Genomic DNA, 19990 nt, shown 5'->3' on the forward strand with positions numbered 1-19990 from the left:
GGTCACCTAGGAAGGCTGATGTGAACCAGAGGGACTGAGGGCATCTGAGAATGCTGAGGTCATTGGGGAGGGCCGATGTCACCTGGGAGAACTAAGATCAAACAGGAGAGCTGGTGAAATCTACAGGGACTGAAGTCAACAGGAAGGACTGAGGTCACCTGGGAGAGCAAAGGTCACCAGGGAGGCCAACCACAGGCCTCCGAGTATGTGGGGTCCAGCCTCTGTGCCCCTCCTGGGACACTGGGCATCAAAACTGAGCATTTCCCACACATGTCAGGTCACACAGAGCTCCTGGAGGGACTCCTGCAAGGCAGTGGCCAAGCTCTTCCGGCCAGAAAGGTCAGATCAAGAACTGATGAGAGCCCCCCTCCCATATACCGGGCCAGGGAGGCCTCTGCGCCAGGCTCAGGCCAACACCCACTGTCTGGATTCGCCAAGAGGGATGGCTGTCACTGAGCGCCCACCGCAAAGAGTCCAGACACGACACACAGGCTGCCTGGCACAGGAGGACAGCTAAGTTCAGGCCCCACATGGGCAGCCTGAGGAGTCCTCTCGGTGGCTTTCTCTTGAAAGAACGGTCTGGAAATTGGGGGCATAGTGACAAGCACCTGCTCAGGAGCCCCTCCCAGGCTGCCGCACACTGTGGGGTGCAGGGAAGGGAAACTTTGATCTCTGCCCAGTTTCCCACGAATCATATGGCATTTGTCAATGCACACTCATCTGATGAAAGCCCATGAGGCACCTCGCTCCCCTGGAGAAGATCACTCCAGACACGAGCATCCTGTGACACTGCCAAGCTCTTGGGATTTCGGACATCCCAACAGGAAGGTGTCTGTCCTTGTTCTAAGGAGCAGTGGTCAGGTCTGCTTGAGGGAGGAGCCTGGACCCACCCTCTCCATCTCAGCTTGAACTTAGAGACCTTCCTCTCCTTGCTGGGACCTCTGTGAGAGCAGTGACCTCGCGCCCTAACTAGGATGTCCTGGGTGCTCATGAATCCTGAATTTTCAAGAAGCAGCCACACCCCCTGGGACACCCAAGCCAGTGACTATGGGAACGGGCCCGGGATGTCGTTGGTCAGGGATACTCACCGTGTCATAGGCAGAAAAGGCTACCAGCACGTGGAAGAGTTCCTGTTGCCTAGGAAAGGGCAGATAGAGGGTTCTGTGGGTTCTGTGCCCATGCTGTTAGTTTCCTGTGACCTAACAGACCCTGAGATGCACCTGCCCTTCCCAGTCTCCCCTCCCTGGGCACTGGGCTTCCCCTTGTGGCAGTCTGGTAAGGGCAGGAGCACAGCCAGCCACTCAGGCCCGGCCACAGCCTCACCTCGGCACCTGCCTTCTGCCTGCCTCTGGATGCAGCTGGGTGGCTCCTTTCCTACCACCGTCCCTGCCTCTCCACACCTCACTTGTCCCCTCACTGTTTACTCTGCCTGCCTCTTGTCACCCTTTAGGTCTCCAGTCACAAGCCAAAGGCCAGCAGTCCCTGGTCCTGCCGCCCTCCCATAGGTCCCTAACCCTGATCCTCCTGGCTCACGGAGAACAGTTTTCACAACGTGGCATTACTGTGCTTGCTGCCATCATTCTCAGGAGCCAGCTGGGTTCTGGGCCCACGTGCCTCAAGCCCCTGGTTCAGGACTTGGTGCCCGGTAGGCGCTGGGTACATGGTGCAGGCCGGTCCCTGTGCCAGGAGAGAGCTCGGCAGCTGTGTCACCTCCCTCCTCTGGGAACCCTGCCTCTCCCCTGGGAACTCTCCATGTTCCTGGGGCTCCCATGTCCCTCTGGATTTCCTCATCTCCCCTGGGGCCTCCACTCTCCGAGATCCCCACCCCCCAAGGGGCTTACTTGATGCCATAGCGGTCCCGAAACATCACATGGTTGGGGAAGGTGCAGCTGACTTCAAGGTCAATTTTCTGTATTTGTTGGCAGAGCATCTTGCCCTGCTCCTTCATTCTCTGCAGGACAGGGCCAAGAGAAGAAAGGGTCTCAGAGCAAGTCTGAGACTCGCTGCCATGGGCACCAGTCATACAGGGGTCAGTGCACGTGGCCGGGAAGGGAGTTTTTGCTGCAGAAATGTCCTCATGATTGTTCCCACAGCCAGGGGCAGTCTCCAGAACACAGCATGACCTCAGTACCCATGTCACAGCCTGTGCTCAGCAGTCCTGGTGGCAGCACCACTGAGGACGGCCCACTGCTGATGGGCAGGCCCTAGACCCCTGCCCCTTAAGCCCCTTTCAGATACATGGTGACCAGGCCACCCCAGCCCGGGGCTCTTGCTCAATCGCCCCGGGAACTCAGTCCTCACCTGGTGCTGCCCCTCCTGACCATCTGTCACTTTCCTTCTCTCCTCAAAGGGCCTCTCCCCATGGATGAAAGCAAGTGCCCCCCGGGCCCTGAGCTTGCTTCCCCTGCAATGTTCTACTCAGAAACTGTTCCCGGGGCTGCCTGGCCCCTACCCCACAGGGCTTTCCAGGAGTCCAGGAGGGCAGCTCGTGCCTGGGCTTCCACTCCCTGATGCCACCTGTCAGGGTGACAGTATGGAGCCAATGCCAACCCCTGTGAAGGCTCCTGTGCTCAGCTCATTCACTTCTCAGGAGCTCCCGAGAAGAGAGTCTGACAGAGGGACAGGGGTTGCCCTGTGATCCAGGAGAGCTGTGCCTGGGGACTGTGCTTCTAGGCCTGTGAGCTGTGATGGCTCCCACACTTCCTGCTGCTAAAAATGTCCTGGAGGAGCCCAAGCCCCACAGCCCTGACACCCCCAATTTGGGGCTTAGGGCTCTAGATCGGCCCCACTGATGTGCACATTTCCGCATTTCCACTGCTGTTTCCTTATGAAGAGGACAAAGCCAGATCCCTGCACCTTCTCTTGCAGCCCCCCAATGTGCTAGATTAGATTTTGGAGAATATTTTGACTTGTCTTATATGATCATGTACTTAGAATGCACTAAACTGCAGGTACAGATAAATCCTTCTTGTTTGTTTTTTTATTTGTTTAATTTGCATAAGTTTCCTTTATTTTCCCCCAAATTTTCTGAAATCAAGGAGGGTAAGAAAGTCCTGTGTTTTCTTCTATTTGATTTTCACAGAAATGGCTCTGGGAGTTCATGGCCCTCTAAGATATTTTCTACTGTTTTTTTCCAAATAGTTTAAAAATAATACTTAGTTTATTGCTACTCAGATATTAGTTAATGCTTTGTAAATGGCTGCTGAGCTTGATGTACCAGCTTTCTGGAATCTCCTGATATCACTTATGCCTTTTATTTCTTACTGTGTCCATGGGTTATTGACCACACATTGCGCTCTGCTGAGCCTCCCGTGGTTTCTGGAATGTGTCCTCCTTGGTTAGGATATATCCTTTTTTTGACATCTCCCAACATTCCAGCTGGGAAGAACATATTTAGAATGCTCCATCGATAAAGATCCATAGGAAATGCATCCCTCGGTCTTTCTTTCTGGGGACAGGTTTACAAGGTTTGGGTTCTTAGGCTCACAGCCTCATTGAGCATTTGGGAGCTTTCCCCTTTCATCAGGTCTGGAAGATCCAGGCTGAGGAGCTGCCCGTGTTTAGAAGAGCGTGTGCACCTCAGCCATGACCAGCCTGGCCCTTGACGGATGGTGGCCCCTGTCTTTTAATCAGTACTTTGGTCATCGTTCAAGGAAGGCTTTTCTTTTTCTTCTACCTGGTTTGGTGTTGCTTGGGAACTCATGATTTCCTCAATTTTCAACAGTGTGCCCAGCAAGATGCAGGCAGCTTTCCCTCCGAATTCCCTTTATCCTCACCTTGCCTGTGCTCAGTGCCCCCTTTCTACAAATTCCTCACATTTTATTCTCCCTCGTTTTCATGCACTATGCTTGGGAGAAGTTTTGTGCTGAAACTGGCCTTTTCAGAAAACTGCTTTTGTGTTTTTGTTTTCTTCTCCTAGCTCTTTTGGTTTTCCATCTCATCTTGCATTTTTAAAGTCCTTCTTTCTACTGTTTTGTTCCACCTGAAATTCAGGTGTCCAGGCATGGCTGGGGCAGGTGCCACGTGGTCTGGGTGCATCCTGGTCCTATCACTGTCAGGTGTGCCCAGAGTGCCCACCACGTGCAGCCCCCGTGCTGGAGGGTGGGGGCTGCCCCACACCCTGGGCACCGCTCGCTCTCACGATGTGTGTGAATCCTGCCAGATGGAGATGACCTGCATCCACCACCGCTGCCTCCGAGGGCTCCTGCTCTTCTCCCTAACTTGTGAGCTTTCTGACCCTTTCAACATTGGGACGCTTTGATGATATGCCCAAAATGCTGTGGCACACCTTGCTGGAAAAGGTGCAGCCTAACTCCCATTCCTTTGAGTGTTGGCCAGACTTGGTGACATACTACTCATAAAGAGAAAGTGCCAGAAGAGAGAGAGAGAAACTTCAAGGTGAGTTTGTAGGAGACATGGCCGTGAAAAAGCAGGATGGGCGTGGAGGCCCAGATCTCCGGGATGTGCACCTGAGCACCCTGCAGGCACCGCTTTTCCCACATAGGGCACCCGGGCCCCTGGCCACGCCAGGCCTGTGCGTGCTGTGTCTGCTTGAGTGGAAAAGGGCCACACCTGGTATTTGCCTGGGTTCTGCATCTTGACCTTGTCCACACCCAGTAGAAGAGACCAGGCCCGACCCCGCACTTGGGGGGGAATCCCCTTGTACACCCGGCGAGACATCTGTGGAGAGAAGAATGCTCTGGAGAGAGTCCACAGGGTAACCGTGGAGGGGGAAGGGGGAATCACAGAGTGATGGTCCTAGAAGATTCCCGTGTTTGTCTTCATGGTTCCTCAGGAGAGGCTAAGTCTACCTAGAACTGGGCCTTTTGTCTTGTGGGTACAGACTGAATGGGGACTGTGAACAGTGATCGTCATGACTTCCTTCCTCTGGGGCCAACAGGAGGCATCCCTGTCCCTGGCCTACATGTGGCCCAAACTCTGGCATCAGATTCTCTCCCAGCAATGTGACCTTTGCAGGGATATGCAGGAAAACTTGTGAACCAGGCCTGTGGCCATTCGGCATCTGTACAGGGTGGCGCCCAGCAGCTGAGAGACAGGCGGTGCCAGGGATCATGTGTGAACACCACTTACCCTCCCTCTGCAGAGGGTGGGCACAGGGGCCTCCACTCCCCACATTACCTTTTGGCTGCTTTTATATTTATCCCAATGTTGAAACATCTTCAGCCATTTGTGGCATCGGGCAATTTCCTTCTTTGTTTGCTGTAAAATGAGAGATGATGGACTTAGCTGAGCTGCCGCGCTTTTTGGAGTGGCCCATGAATGCCATGTTACTCTTGTGCTTGGGGTCCTAATGGGACAGAAATGGAAACAGCCAAACCAGGTGCAGAGCCTGGGGCTGAGACCCTCTGACTGGGTGAGCACGAGTGGCCTGGCCTGGTGAACACAGGGCATGGTGTCCTCAGGCCACAAACCCCCATGCCTAGATGGGGTCCCAGCCTCAATGTGGGGTCCTGTTGGCCAGTGGCAGTCACTCCTGAGCTGCATGTGCAAATCTGGGATGGGCATGTTTAGTAATCTGCCCCTGGGATGGAGTCCTGGGATCAGGAGCTCAGAATCTCGGCCCATCCTGGTGACTATGTGTCTTTCCTATGGTCACCTGCCCGTGGCCACAGGCAGGCCAGACTTGCCTAACAGGTAACCAACCAAGCCCTGGCAGAAGGAATAGCTCTTACCTTCACCTCCTGGGTGGTGACACGGGGAAGCTCCTTCTCACTAAAAGGCAATGGAGTCAGAGCTGAGGACTCGCTGCAGGCCAGGAGCCATCCCCTTCCCTGAGCAGACCCCAAGGAAGGACAGGCTCCCTTCCCATCCACCTGCAAGTTGCAGCCCTGGAGACCACATAGGAAAGGGAGGACAGGGCCTTTTTGCTGGCTGTCAGCCAGGACAGTCTGAGACACAAAAGCAAAGGAGAAGCAGGGCCAGCCAGGGCCGCTCAGGGGCCATGGGGGCTGGGGGTGGAGCTAATACCTGCCCCTCCTGCGCTGCAGGCAGCGCCCTGTGGGAGAGGTGAGAGAGTCCAGAGCTGCTAAGAAACAGCACTGCCTGAGGGTCAGCTGGCTCGTCTCTGACAGCTGCCCCCACGGAAGTTACCCCATCACCTTCATGGGGTCCAAGGGGTCTGGGTTCAGACCTTCCCAGTGTGTCGAGGGTGCACCCTGGAGCTGTCCTACATGACACCCCACCCCAGCCAAGCTCTGAGCATCCAACACACCCTGCCTGTGTCTGCACCCTGGCCTACGGTCGTGCCCGTTCCTTGATTTCACCCCGTCCCGTCTGGCCCACAGACCCTGTTATCACCTCAGCCACTTTGACCCTGCTCTTTCCCTTGCTCTGTGAGATCCTCTGAATGTGGCCCCTCAGCACCCCGATCAGCCCAAACTCCTGCCTTGTGCCTGTTCTGCCTGTGCTGAGAGACACCACTGGGCAATGAACAGCGACTGAGAGCCCTGCAGGTGGCTGGGATCACCCTGGGCCAGATCTCCAGTCTCAGCTGGCTCTTGGGACATCAGCGCTGTGTCCTCCTGCCTTCCCCTACAGTGGCTTTCCTCCTCATGCCTTCCTGCCCTGTCTCAGCCCTTGGCATCCTCTCCCCGCCCACGGTGTTCCCGAGCAAGCAGAGAGAGGAGTCTCCAGTGCGCACTGCAGGCCTTGGGAGTGACTGAGGCCCCTGAGGCTCAGGGGTCCCAGGTGGAGTTGCTGTCCCTGGCCCCACCTCATCCAGCCTGTCCACCCCCAGTGCCTTCACTCTATCCCCAGGCTCGCTCAGTCAGAGGCATCCTCGAGTCACCCGTAACATCTGGTCCCCTGCAGCCCAGCTCCCCCAGGCTCCGTCCCTCTCTCCATCCTGTGACCTCAGGAAAGACAGACTCCAGGCTGGCCTCCTCCCCACCAGGCCTCACATGACCTCCCAGCACCAGACCAATGGTTCAGGTGGCCTTCATCTGCCACCCCTGCCTGCCTCCATGCCCTTCCCCCTTCCATTCCTGGGCTGAGGCCCTGTCCCTGCCCCTCATCTCACTCCATGGCCACATTCTTCCATACACTTTGTGACTCTTTGTGCCCCTCTGATCCTGGCGGGACCTGATGGACAACTGTCCCCAGGCTGGACCAAGTGCCCTCGTGCCCTCTGGTCCCACCCTGCTGAGCTGACAGCAAGACAGGCTCCTTCTGGGGACAGGCCTCAGCCTTCAGGTTGCCTCTTTCTTTTGCAGACATAAAGTCCACACTTCTGAGCGCCCAAGGGCCTGGCCCAACCACAGCTTGGTACCCACCCTCTCCCCAGAGCTGCCTGGATGAGCCATGGAACTGCAGCCATGTGCTGACCGGGGTGGACCTCTAGGGGAGCAAGGGACTCGTACCCACCCTGGGAATAAGGTCAGCACAAGCCTGGGAGACACGCCCTGCCTCATGCTGGCCTTTTCAAGGATGGATCCTGATGGAGTTTGGATGTGTTGTCCCCTCCAAAACTCATGTGTAAATTTGATCTCCGGGCCAGCTGGTGGCTCATGTGGGAGAGTGTGGTGCTGATAACACCAAGACCATGGGTTTGGTTCCCATGTAGGGATGGCTGGTTGGCTTACTTTGGAGAGTGTGGTGCCAACAACACCAAGTCAAGGGTTAAGATCCCCTTACAGGTCATCTTTAAAAAAAAAAAAAAAAGAAAGAAAAGAAATTTGATCTCCAATGTGGCAGTGTTGGAAACTGATTGAGTCATGGGGGTGGATCCCTCATGAATGGATTAATGATCTCCCTGGGGGAGGGGGGAGTAATGAGTGAGTTCTCGCTCGATTAGTTCCCACGAGAGCTGGTTGCTTATAGGACCCTATCACCTCCTCTCTCTCTCTCTCTCTCTCTCTCTCTCTCTCTCTCTCTCTCTCTCTCTCTCTCCCTCTCTCTCTCTCTCTCGCTTCCTCTCTCGCCATGTGATCTGCTTGTACCCGCCGGCTCCATGCCACATTCCACCATGAGTAGAAATAGCCTGAGGCCTGTGCCAGATGCAGCTATCCCAGAATTGTAAGCCAAACAAACCTCTTTTCCTTCTAAATTACCCAGTCTCAGGTATTTCTGTTATAGCAACACAAGCGAACTGAAACAGAGCCCAACACTGAGATAAGACGGGGGATGTCAGAGAACTCACTGCAGAAACCCGAGCCGGTCGATGCGTCTGTAGATTTTGAACTCCTCCTCCCAGTTTTTCACCAGTGTCCCAGCTCGGTGTCCCTGCAACCCCGAGAGGGCTTGGAGTGAGGGGGCCATGATGATGGGTTCGGGGCATGGGTGGCTTTGGAAGGCTCCTCCCTCGCATGTGTCCCCAGGGAGCCCAGGCCCCTCTGACCTCAGGCAGATCAGTAGAGGCCAGGACTTGCCTGCCTCAAGGGATCAGCCAACCCTGTACCTGCTGGTACTTCTCCATGATGTCTATCACCTCCTGGGCCCACAGGGTCTCCATACCCGTCTTCATGTTCAATCTGCAAGACAAAAGTAATCCAAAGCTAGCACTGACCTGAGAGCTTCAGAGAGTATACCTAACTGCTCAGGTCGGGGATCCAAAATTCCACCAGCAACACCCCCACCCTCCACCCCCACCCCACAGTACAAAGAGACCATACTCTCTCTCCACCCCACAGTGGTCTCGGGGGTTTCTTCCCTGGCCAAGGTTAAGCTCCTGCCTGAGGACCTGAGACCCAGGGACCTGGAAGGTGAGGCCTGTTGTCCCCAAGGTCCCTGCACAGACACACACGTGTGTTACCTGCTCAGCATGAAGGGCCCCGATGGGTTGTTCTGGGCACCAGGAAGCAGAACGTGATTTAGAGACCACAGGTCTCTGTACAAGTAGCCTCCCAGATGATCTCAGGAAACACACAGTCGTCCAATTCTTTAGAGGCAAAAAGAAATCTCATGAGTGCTGCATTCTACTTAAATATTAGCACCAGCCAAGCAGGAAGGTTCTGGGTTTGGGCAAAAGGGTGACCTATGTGACTTTGAAGTAGCCTCTGTGCTTGTTGAGGCCATGCCTTAGGCAAGAGGGACACTGGAGTTTACAGTTCTGAGCGTGGCAGTATCAGAAGGGGCTCCGTCTTTATCCCAGGCACAGATGAGAAACTAGAGAGCTCTGGGGATGTGTCCTGGAGCACAGTCAGAGACATGGTCCCACCTTGGAGACGGTCCTAAGGGAACACCCGTGAGGGGAGGGGTGGATGAGGCCTCTAGAGGACGAGACAGAGGGCAGGACACAGAGGGTGAGCCCCTTTCCACACACCCTGGCCTGCAGGGCAGACACTTGTCACCTGCCTGGCGTCACTCATTGGTTTCTTCCCTGTCCACAACTGTCCCAAGACAGAGGGCTCCCCTCCTTGTTCCCAGCCTAGGGGCCTCACAATTGGGTGGGCCTTACATAGGCCATAAGTGATGCTCTATGATGTCAGAGGTGACCAGATGCCCAGCTAGGGTGACCCATCTCCCATCACAGACCAGGGCGCAGGCCACCCCTCCCCCCCCACTCTCCATCTTCACAGCCCACGAGACCCCACTTCAGTGGCTCTTCCAGGGGCAGGCTCTGCCCTATCATGGTTTGGAATCTGAGAAAGAACCTGAATCTAGGGAGGGAGGCTGCAGAGGCCAGAAGTTGTGTCTAACATGACACAAGGCAGGGCGGAGGGCACAGCCAACGGTCACCTCTGGGTCCCAGGCCCAGTTACCTCCTGTCTGACCCCAGGCTTCTCACCTGCCAAATGGAAACATCAGCCTTAGCCCCACGGAGTGTGTGTGAGGATGAATGGGACAACTGTATATGCGGTTAGCACAGAACAGGCACCTGGTGAGGCCCAGTGGGCATCACCCTCGGCAGCCACCCAGCGAGGCCCGGGCCACCCACCTGGTAGCACCTGTGTGGAAATCAGCAGGAAGGGAAGAGAGCAGGTCACACTCACCTGAATCTGTTCACCTGTGCAGAGATGTACCTGTAGCCTACAAAAGGGACCTGCACCAACAGCTCACAGACTCCAGAATGAGCCTCCTACTGCCACGGAACTCAGAGGCAGCGGTGCTTGGCAACAGTGACATCATGGGGTTCCATCACCCCATCACACTGGCCCCCTCCCCGGGTCAGCAGAGCCCAATGCCACATCCTCCACCCCCTGACCTGTCCACCCGTGTGGGTGGGTGTGTGTTTGTGCGTGTGAGCGTGCACGTGTGTGCATGCACACGTGTGTGCCTGTATGTGCTGCTTCCCTAGCCAGGCCTGTCTGCTCTTCTCAAATGTGCATGCACGTCCTCATCCCTGTCACCCCCAGGGTGCATAGTTCTCATCAGAGAGGCCACGGGTGCCGTCCCATCTTTGCTATGCCCACCCGGGGCTGGCTCTTGGGTGCAGAAGGGGAAGGGTGGAGGGCTGGCCCCTCAGCAGGTGGGACTCAGATCATGTGTGATGTGCTAAAATGAAAAAAACAGAAACCCAAAAATAGGATCACACACGTACCAGCCCAGAGTATTCCTTTAAGATCACAGTCAAATAAAGCTTATCCAACTCTCAGATACTTCTGACTTTAATACCAAGGTTTACTCAACTTCTGGTTAGTGCAAAGTATTCCCATGAAGAAGAGTAATAGTCTTTTTTTCAGGCTATGTAAAATAAACCACTAATTATGTAGATCTCTCAATAATCCCCAAGAACAATGTAAAAACCATGCCCTCTATGTTGTGCACCTTGCTGTTATTTTGGCTTCCCTGCTCGACAGTTCTGGCCTTGAACTTTTAATAAAACTCATTGATGCATCAGCTGTCAATACAATGCCCACCTGTAAAGTTTCTGAAATATCCTCTACAGGGAAGCCCTGATATGACGTGTCCCCAGTGTATGACCCCGTTGGAGAGCCTGCCAGAGTAACCCGACTGCTCGCCAAAAGAGACCTTCTAGAAAGCCTCAGATGACTTCCCCTCCTTCACCAGCAGGCTCATGAGCACTAACTCCACATCCAACTATCCCCAGTCCTATCTGCTTCCCAGTCTTGAGGAACTAAAAGGCAGCGTTAATCAGATATTCTTCCATCTGCCACTTCTTGGCTTCTCCGGACTTTTGTCAGGGGAGGACTCCCTGCAGTCATGCCTCGGACTTCAGTGACTCGGCGTCCACTAGAATCTCAGCACACACACGCTCAGCCTTTACCCAGGAACGTGCTGTCCTCAGCCCTCACAGTCGCAGGCCCTCCACTGTACATACCAGAAAGGTTTTTAACCTGGTGTGGATGTGCAAAGAAATAAATGGAAATCTTGAATTCAGACCTGCTATAATCATTTTGAGGTTTTAATAAAGATTATTTTGTTCAACAATATTCCTGCCATGTGGTATTCAGCAGGATGTTTTCATCAACCATTTCAGTGGACATTAATTCCCCAGTAAAAGTTTAAAAAGTCCAGATTATAACCACTACTTCCGTATAATATCGTAATGTCAAACATCATGGAGTAGCAATACTCCGTGAAACAGGTCAGAGATCACCAAATCTATCAGCATTCTTTCACTTACTGTTTATTTATTGGTTAGAGGCTAAATAGTACAATATTTTTTGAAAGATAATTTATTATATATACTTGCGGGGTACAGAAATGAATATCAATACATGTGTATGATATGTGCTGATCAAATCAGGATAGTTAGTGTACTCATATTTACAAAGCAAATCAATCTTTGTGACCCTTCACTAATTTCACACTAACTTTCACCCCCTCCCCCTTTCCCAACTCTAATAACCACAGTTCTCTTGGCACACAGAGAGAAATACCACATGTCCTCAGCCATAAGTGGTGCTAAAATAAAGAAGGGAAGTAAGAAAGAAAGAAGCAAACAATAACAATAAACAGTAAGATACATTGTCATAGAAGGATGCACTGATGTGACAAACAGGCTGCATGTAAATGCACATCAGGCATATCAGTCCTCACAGTCAGCTTAGCATAAGCACAGCCGTGAGAACCGCTTCCTCACCCTGCCCCTGCCCCTCCCTTTCTCTTAAGCCAAGTGCTTTCTGAGAAAAACTGGATCCTGTGCAAAATTGAATCTTGTGTGAAACAGGAAAACTGCAGAGCTGTTACAAAGTACTCAATGCTCAGAATAGCTACCAAACCCCTTCCACTAATTCAAACCCTATAAAATCTCTATTAGTCTGTATGGGTGTTGGAACTGATCTCTCAGACTCTAATCTAGGTTTGCTGGACATAAACTCCCTGATGTGGTGAGCGTTTGGCTCAGAGTCTTTTGATCCCTTTGTCTCACCAACCTAACAAGGGATTGCCTGGCCACAGTTCCTCTGTGAAGAGCAGAGAAGACTGCTGTTTCCAGCCATGATGGGGTAACATAGATTGGGCTTAGGATACCATAGTGGAACAACTAGAAAAGGCCACAAAATGTGTGAATCAACTGTTTTCAGACATTGGTCAGTAGACAGGAGAAAATGGCAATTCCTGAAAGAAGAGAAACAGATTAGGTAAGCTCGGGGACTGCTGTGGAGTTCTGCCTGGAGGAAATTTGTGCATTTGGGAAGAGGAGCCCTAATAGAGTGTAGCAGCCTTGATGTACTAAAGAGGGTCAGGACAGAGTTCCAGATGCAGAAAACTGTACATGAAAAGAGCTTTAGAAATCTGCATCTGGGTCCCCTTGAGTCTTTATTGAGTCCTAGTCCATGCCAAGAAGACTGAATAGTCTGGAAAGCCTAAAAGATTTATTACTGGCTGTTTACAAAATGAGTTTGTCAACCCTTGTTCTAGAATGAAGATATAATATCTACAGTGAAAGTTTCACTGCATAAAATTAACATAGATTAGACACTATAGAAGAAAAGATCAATAAGCATGAAGGCAGTAATAAAACCTATCTAAAATAAAGCACACATAAAAAAAGACTGAAATTAAAATGAAGAGAGCCACAGTGATTTGGAGACAATATCAAGTAGTCTAATGTACATGTTATAAGAGTAGGAGAAAGAGAAAAAAGAGAGAATGGGATGTAAACATATTTGAAAAATATAATGGCTTACTTTTTTCTAATTTTAATAAAAACTATAAATTCATGGGCCGGCCCCGTAGCTCACTCGGGAGAGTGCAGCGCTGGTAGCACTGAGGATGTGAGTTCAGATCCTACATAGGGATGGCTGGTGTGCTCACTGGCTGAGCGTGGTGCAGACAACACCAAGCTAAGGGTTGCGATCCCCTTAACGGTCATAAAAAAAAAAATACGACTATAAATTCATGAATGGATGGTTGATGAACTCTACCAGGATAAACACAAAGAAAACCTAAGACACATCATAATCACATTGCTTAAAACTAGTGATACAGGACCACCACCCCACGCAAGGTAGGAAGGTGATTGCCGTGGAGGACATAAGCTGTGAGGGGCATGTGGGGGCTTCTGGGAGGCTGGGCATATTCTAAGATCAGGGTGGCGGTAATGGGGCTACACATATGAAAAGAGTCATTGAGCCTGCAATTATGACCTGTGCACTTTATTTGATCTAAGTTACACCCCAATAAGAAAATAGATTTGACCTTTTTCCCTCAAGACCTCAGGCAGTAGAGACCCCTCCCTGGGCCTCTGGGGGACTCTTCAAGTCTCATTTGCAGAACATCCTATTTACTATTCCTGTGGGTCTATCATTCCCTGAATTAGATGTTTTTTTGTTTTTTTAATCTTGGCAGCTGGCCGGTATAGGCATCCAAATCCATGACCTTGGTGGTGTAAGGCTGCACTCTAACCAACAGAGCCAACCAGCCAGCCCTGCTCCTCCCTGGAGTTCAACAATCCCAGCCAACTCCTACCAGATCGATCTGGCGTTCCCAGGCGCCTAATCTCAGGTCTCCCACCCAGGTCTGATCTTTGTGCTCTTCCTTCCAGAAGTTTCCTCTGAATCATCTTTCACTCACATGAGTTCATAGAAAACTGGTTTTTGTGTGTGTTGTCTTTGGTGAGTCTTTCTGTTCCAATCAATGAGCTCACTCCGACATTCCCTCCAGGAAGTGTCCTTGACTCCCTAGTGCTGGGCACCAAAGGGTCCCTCTGGGTCTCACAGAAACCACCATGGAGTTCCTGGCATCGCCTGACATTCATCCACATACATTTCCCACGCTTCAGCCGCGTCTCTGCACAGGTTTGCTCCTGACGCTGCTGCTGTAAACCAGTCGCAGCTCCTCTGCGGGGGTGGCCAATTGAGGTGTGAAAGTGTTGAAGAGGGGACAGACCTGGGTGTTCTCGCGCTGGCTTGAGTTGGCACGCCGCCACCAGGTGGCGGCAGAGTAATCAATAAAGGAGGTGCTGCCTTCCACCTGGTGGCATGTCCTGGAGCAAGTTGGCCCCTCTCTCTCTGGCGTGTGAGGCCACTCGCCCTTCACGGGGGGGTCTGTGATGACCCCTCCCCCTTCCCTGCCTTAGACTTCCCCTCTGTGCCCGCCCTAGCTCATTCCTCATGCTGCTACCAGGGGGACCCCTTTCCTGTCTACTTCTCCAATGAGAAAGAGTCTGCGCCCTCGCGGCGACAAGCGTCCCTGCTGCGGCAAGTGTCCCCGCTGCTCGGGCTTCATCCCCATAACTGCTCTCCTTCCCCACACCACACGCCCTGCTGGTTGGTTCCTGACGGAGTCTTCGCACTGGCGGTGCCCCTGCCTGGCGGGCCTCCTCTAAGTTTCTACTCACGCTTTGGCAGTCAGCTCAGGCACCGCCACCTCCTCCAGGAAGGCCCCTTGACAGTGCCTCTGCCTGCCCCCAGCTGGATCAGGAGCCCTTCAGGCCCCATCACAGCCCTGACCAACCCATGTTATCACGCCTGGTCCTCAAGGAGCCCCTGAGCTGGGAGACACAGAGCTGGATCCCCGAGAGTCAGGGTGGGGTCCGTTCTAGGACATGTCTGGGGTGACTCCATTTTCCAGATGAGAAAACTGAGGCACAGTAATGAGTAGCAACTTGCTCAGGGCCATGCTGGCAGCCTTTGTGGGCATCTGCTGTGAGACCCACTGGGACCTGGGTCTTCCAGGTCTCGGCTCCAACTCCCCCAACCCTCAGTCCGGGGTTCAGGGACTCGGATCCAGGGACCCTCTGGGCAACTCCCCCTCCCATTGCCCTGCGTGGGAAGGACAGATAGGAGACGGGGGGTTTCAACTTTTATTGACATCCGTATGGAACAGGTGCAGGGTTGGCCTGGCTCCCGATGGCCCCATGGGATGGAGGAAGACAGCGTCTGGGACAGGCAGGGGCAGCCCAAGGACCGTCCATGGGCAGAAGCAGGAAGAAGCAGCTTTCAGGAAAAGATCCGCCTCTGCCCAGAGTTCTCCCTTTAGGCCTTGTCACCCAGCCTCAGAGTTGGGGAGGGGGTGTGTGGGAGGGGACGGCTCAGGGACTGCCGTCGCCCCCTCTCTGCGCAGCACCGACTGTATCCAGTCCACGTTGAGGCCACTTTAGCAAGAAAGTCAGGATACTGGCGGGTGGCGCAGCCCTGGGTCACGAAGGAGTCCACACCCTGCAGGACGCCGTTGCAGACCAAGGGGCCACCGGAGTCTCCTGGGAGGGCGGGGACAGGAAGGTCAGTCACCCAGGCTGGGCTGAGGCGTGGCTGTGTCAGGGAAAGCGGGCTGGGGATGGCCAAGTGCTGTTTCCAGTCTGGATTTTCTTTACAACGTGTGAATGAGAGAGGCCACTCTGGAGGACGGGATCGTTTAGTGGCCTCCTGCTGGATACCTGGACCGCTGGACTCCGGAGGGGGGCCCCAGGAGGAGGAGGATGGGTCCGCCATGCCTTCCCGTGGTCCGAGAGGGCTCAGGGTGAAGAGAAGGCCCCAGACCCACAAAGGCAGCAGGACACAAGGCGAGCGTCCACTCTGTGCCTGGGGCTGTGGCCATTCCCCGCCCCACCCCGCTGGAACCTCACGGTGGACGTGCCGCCTTCCAGGTGAGGAGACGGAGGCACCGAGCGCAGCTGCCTGGTGAGGAGGTGGGACTTGGCCCCGCCGGCGCCCCTGGTGCCCTTCCCTGGACGGTGGTCCCGGAGCCCCCTCCCACTCCAGGGCGGGGGGACGTACGAAGCAGATGCCAGCGCTGCGACAGGGCACCCGCGTGCACACGTTCTGCGGCCGGCACAGGAAGGTGATCACGGTGACATTGAGCTCCTGCAGGACCCGGGACACTGCTGCGTGGGTGCCCAGGCGCCCCCAGCCCATGGCCAGGCACTTGGTGCCGTGGGGCAGCTGCTGATTCTGCTGCGGCAGCTGGGCCACTGCGACCTCAGCGCGGAGGGTGGCTGGGTGGCCCAGCTGGAACGGGGCATGGGCAGCGGTGAGACCCTGGCCCCAGGACCCTGAGGCCACCCCGTCTTCGGGCCCACCCACCTCCTGATTCCTCCCACCACAGCAGCACCTCAAAGGGCCTCCCTGGGGCCTCTGCACGTGCCGTGAGCTCTGTCTGGACCCCAGGGGCCTCCCCTTTGTGGCATTTGTCACTCATGATCACATTCTTTCATTCATTCATTCATTCACAAAGCACTTATTGGGTACCAACTGTGTAAATCCTGTTCTAAGCCCCAAGGGTCCAGTAGTGAAGAACGCGGACAAGATCTCATGGCCTAGTACACAGTAGGTGTTCAATAGGTGTTTGCTGAAGGAATGAAGGAATGAGGGACCCATGAGCTCTGCTGGTCCCACCCCTCTGAGCTCCCCAGGTCCCCCCACAACCTGTACAAGGAGGATGTCATTGAGGCTCTGCTCCGGGTCATAATTGTTCCCAAACAGGTGAGTGATGTTGAACCTCTGCTGGGTGGGCTCGGGGGTCAGCAGGTCGTGGGCCCCCAGCGCTATGCTCACCTGGTTGTGGGGGCTGAGGGATCGGGGTGCTCATTTTAGGGGTATCCTGGGCTTGGGGTCCATCAACTGGGCTTGAGCCTGACCCTCCCTGGGCAGGTGGGACCGTGGGGAGGGCCCCCCAGCCCGCCGTCCTCCCCGGGGCAGGGCTGGGCCTCGCCCTTGGGCCCCGCTCACATTTCCTGCAGGCAGTGGGCGGCGGTCAGCACGAACCGCGGGTGAATCAAGGTGTCCCCTGTAAAAGTGGCTGCCCGGGGTCTACGGCAGCTGCAGAGACGCCATGCACGGCCGCGAGTGGGGCTGCGCTTCCTGCCCGTCCACGATGTCGGTGGCCCGGGCTCCACCTGCGGGACACGGGGTGTTAAGAGCCTACAGTCTGGGGGGACAGCAGAGCCGCTGGGCCACCTCAACGCAGTCCCTGACTGCTCCGAGCCTACGTCTCCCCATGTGCATCATGGGCATCCCGTGGCACCCAGCCCCGGTGGGCTGGTGGGAAGCAGGGCTCCGCGCCTGGGATGGGGGCACCTGGTCCTGGTGGTTAGCACGACTATCGTCCCTGGGGGCCGGCTTCTAGTCCTGAAGGGTGGGGAGGTTTATGAGAAGCAGAAAATAAATAAATAAATAAAAATAGCCGACACATGGACCCATTTTGCAGAAGGACAAACTGAGGTATTGAAAATCCTCTTCAGGTGAGGACTGGAGGGGTCCCTCACTCCTGCTCTCCCTGGACACCAGTGTCACTGACTCAGCGACTGCGTTTATTCATGGGTACCCAGGAATACTGAGCGCTCGCCGTGGGTCAGGCACTGTCCCGGGGATTCGCTTATCATATTTAATCCTCACCGCGCCTCCCTCCCAGGGAAACACCGGTTTCTGCCCATTTTTAAGGGTGGGAAACTGAGTCAAGCTGCCCAGGGCTGCTCTTTTCTCTCACCCTCCCCTCCCTGGAGGCATTAGTCCCAAGCAGCGAAGAGAGTCCTGCTCTGGGCCTGCCTCGGTCCCCCGGTCCCTCCTCCCTCTCCGGCTGTGACAGGAGGGTGTTGGACTCGACCTCATGGAGGCGACATTCCCCCAGAATCAGCCGAGTGCACGCGGATGGGCAGAAGGTCTCACTCACCACCCAGCAGCAAGGCCAGCAGCTCACAGGCGAGGGCAGGACTGGAGGCTTCGCAGTGACACGCCACGGTCTGGCTCCAGGGTGCCCTGTGCCCACTCCTCTTATAGCCTCCAAATGGAAGGTCATTGGGGTTGTCCCGTGGCCAGGCCAGACGTCCCCACTTCCTCTTTCCACCTTGGGGGCCGCGGGGAGTTTGGGGTCAGAACCAGACACCAGGATGTAGGGGACTTCAGGCTCAGGGTCCTGATTTTCCCTGGGGCAGTGAGAAGCTGGCTCCTGCCCACCCCATGCTGGGGGTCCCTGGACAAATGGGCAGCCTGGCCACAGCCCTTGGGGGGACACAAGCCCTCCCCTCACATCCAAGGAGACTCCTCCCCGGTGTTGTCACAGCAGAATGCGATGTAGCTCGTGTGTCCAGCGGCTGGGGCAAGCCTGAAACCACTGTGAAGCCCGCCTTAGCAGGGGACAGGACAGGACAAGGGAATGGGGGAAAGGTGGGGGACAGAGCCACGTGTATCCTCTCAGTCCCCCCCTGAGACCCACAGAAACACCTTCTCTCCAGCTTGAGGATTCGTGTTTCTCCTGGAGGGCAGTGGTCCTCAGTAAAGCCACAATCCTGTCACCCCCCATCCAGGGGACACTAGGCAATGTCTGGGGACATTTGTGGTTGTCACGACTGGGGGTGCTCCTGGCATGGAGTGGGTGGAGGCCAGGGACGCTGCTCAGCACCTGCAGTGCCCAGGACGGCCCCACCACGGAGAAGGATCCAGCCCCACAGTGCCCTGGGGGAGAAGCCACAGTGCAGAGGAGATGTTTATTTATTTATAAGTGACTCGTAGTTTTAAATTTTTTTAGTTTTTTTGTTTTGTTTTGTTTTGTTTTTTGTTCACTCTTTATTGTTTTTGTTTTTATTTATTTTTCACTTCTCTTTAACTGACTCATCATTATGAAAAATTTAAACCCAAAAGAGGAGGTCTCTAAACTTGGGGACAAAAAAAAAGTTTTTAACGTTTTCCTTTTTCTAGTTTTTTAGTTTCCTCTTTTGGCAGCTGGCCAGTGTGGGGATCCAAACCCTTGACCTTGGTGTTAGCGACACTGTAACATTTCATTTTGAAATGATTTCACACTTACAGAAGTCCAGAGAGTTCCCATATTCACCTGCCCCAGCTCCCTGGATGTTGTCATCTCACACAACCGAGGGGCTGCGGTCGAAACCAGGGAACGATCATCGATTCAACACGATGACCTCATCCACAGACCTTCTGAATGTCCCCAGTTGTCCTTTTTCTGGTCCAGGATCCCACGTTGTGTCGCGTTTCTGGCTCAAGGTACAGGGCAGAAGGAAAGAGAACCCAATTGAGGGTTCAGAGAAATCACGAATTAGTCCACGAAAGGGGTTCCAAGAATTCAATCAGGTAAAGAAGAGAAGCAGTGACAATTCCAGGGTCACAGAGCAGCAGAAATGAGAGAAATGAGAAAATAAGACTATGACAAGTCAGAGAACTGCAAGTGGTTCAGTTTGGCTAAATATAAGGTACTGGTATAACTAATTTTTTTTTTTAATCCTAGCAATAAACTTTTTTCATATAAAATATAATAACAAACATAACATATAAAATAGGTAAAAACAAAAGTGATCTTTTAGAATTGGGGCTGGGAAATACAGGTCCTATTCACTGACTGTCCTTAATTTTCTCGTGGATTTCCTGAAATACCTTCTTTGAACTCAATTTGAGAACTTCATGAGTCTCTTTTTTTTCTTTTTCTTTTAAAATAAATTTTACTGTGTACATTTATAGTATACAACACGATATTATAAGATATAGATGATATAGATAATGGTTACTACAGTGAAACAAGTAAACATATACATCATTTCACGTAGCTACTCATTCCCCCTCACCTCACCCCATGACAAGAGCAGCTATCATCTACTCATTTAGCAAAAATCCTGAAAACAATACACTATTATTAACTATAGTCCCCATGTTGTATTTCTTTTCTTTTCTTTTCTTTT

The 19990-nt window shown here is 53.6% G+C and overlaps 1 pseudogene; it reads right to left on the reverse strand.

Moving 5' to 3' along the window:
* Positions 1-15351: 15351 nt before the first annotated feature.
* LOC134375995 (myeloblastin-like) lies at positions 15352-18007 on the reverse strand (annotated as a pseudogene).
* Positions 18008-19990: the final 1983 nt, after the last annotated feature.

This window comes from Cynocephalus volans, chromosome 4 (assembly GCF_027409185.1).
Source record: "Cynocephalus volans isolate mCynVol1 chromosome 4, mCynVol1.pri, whole genome shotgun sequence".
NCBI classification, from domain to species: Eukaryota; Metazoa; Chordata; class Mammalia; order Dermoptera; family Cynocephalidae; genus Cynocephalus; species Cynocephalus volans.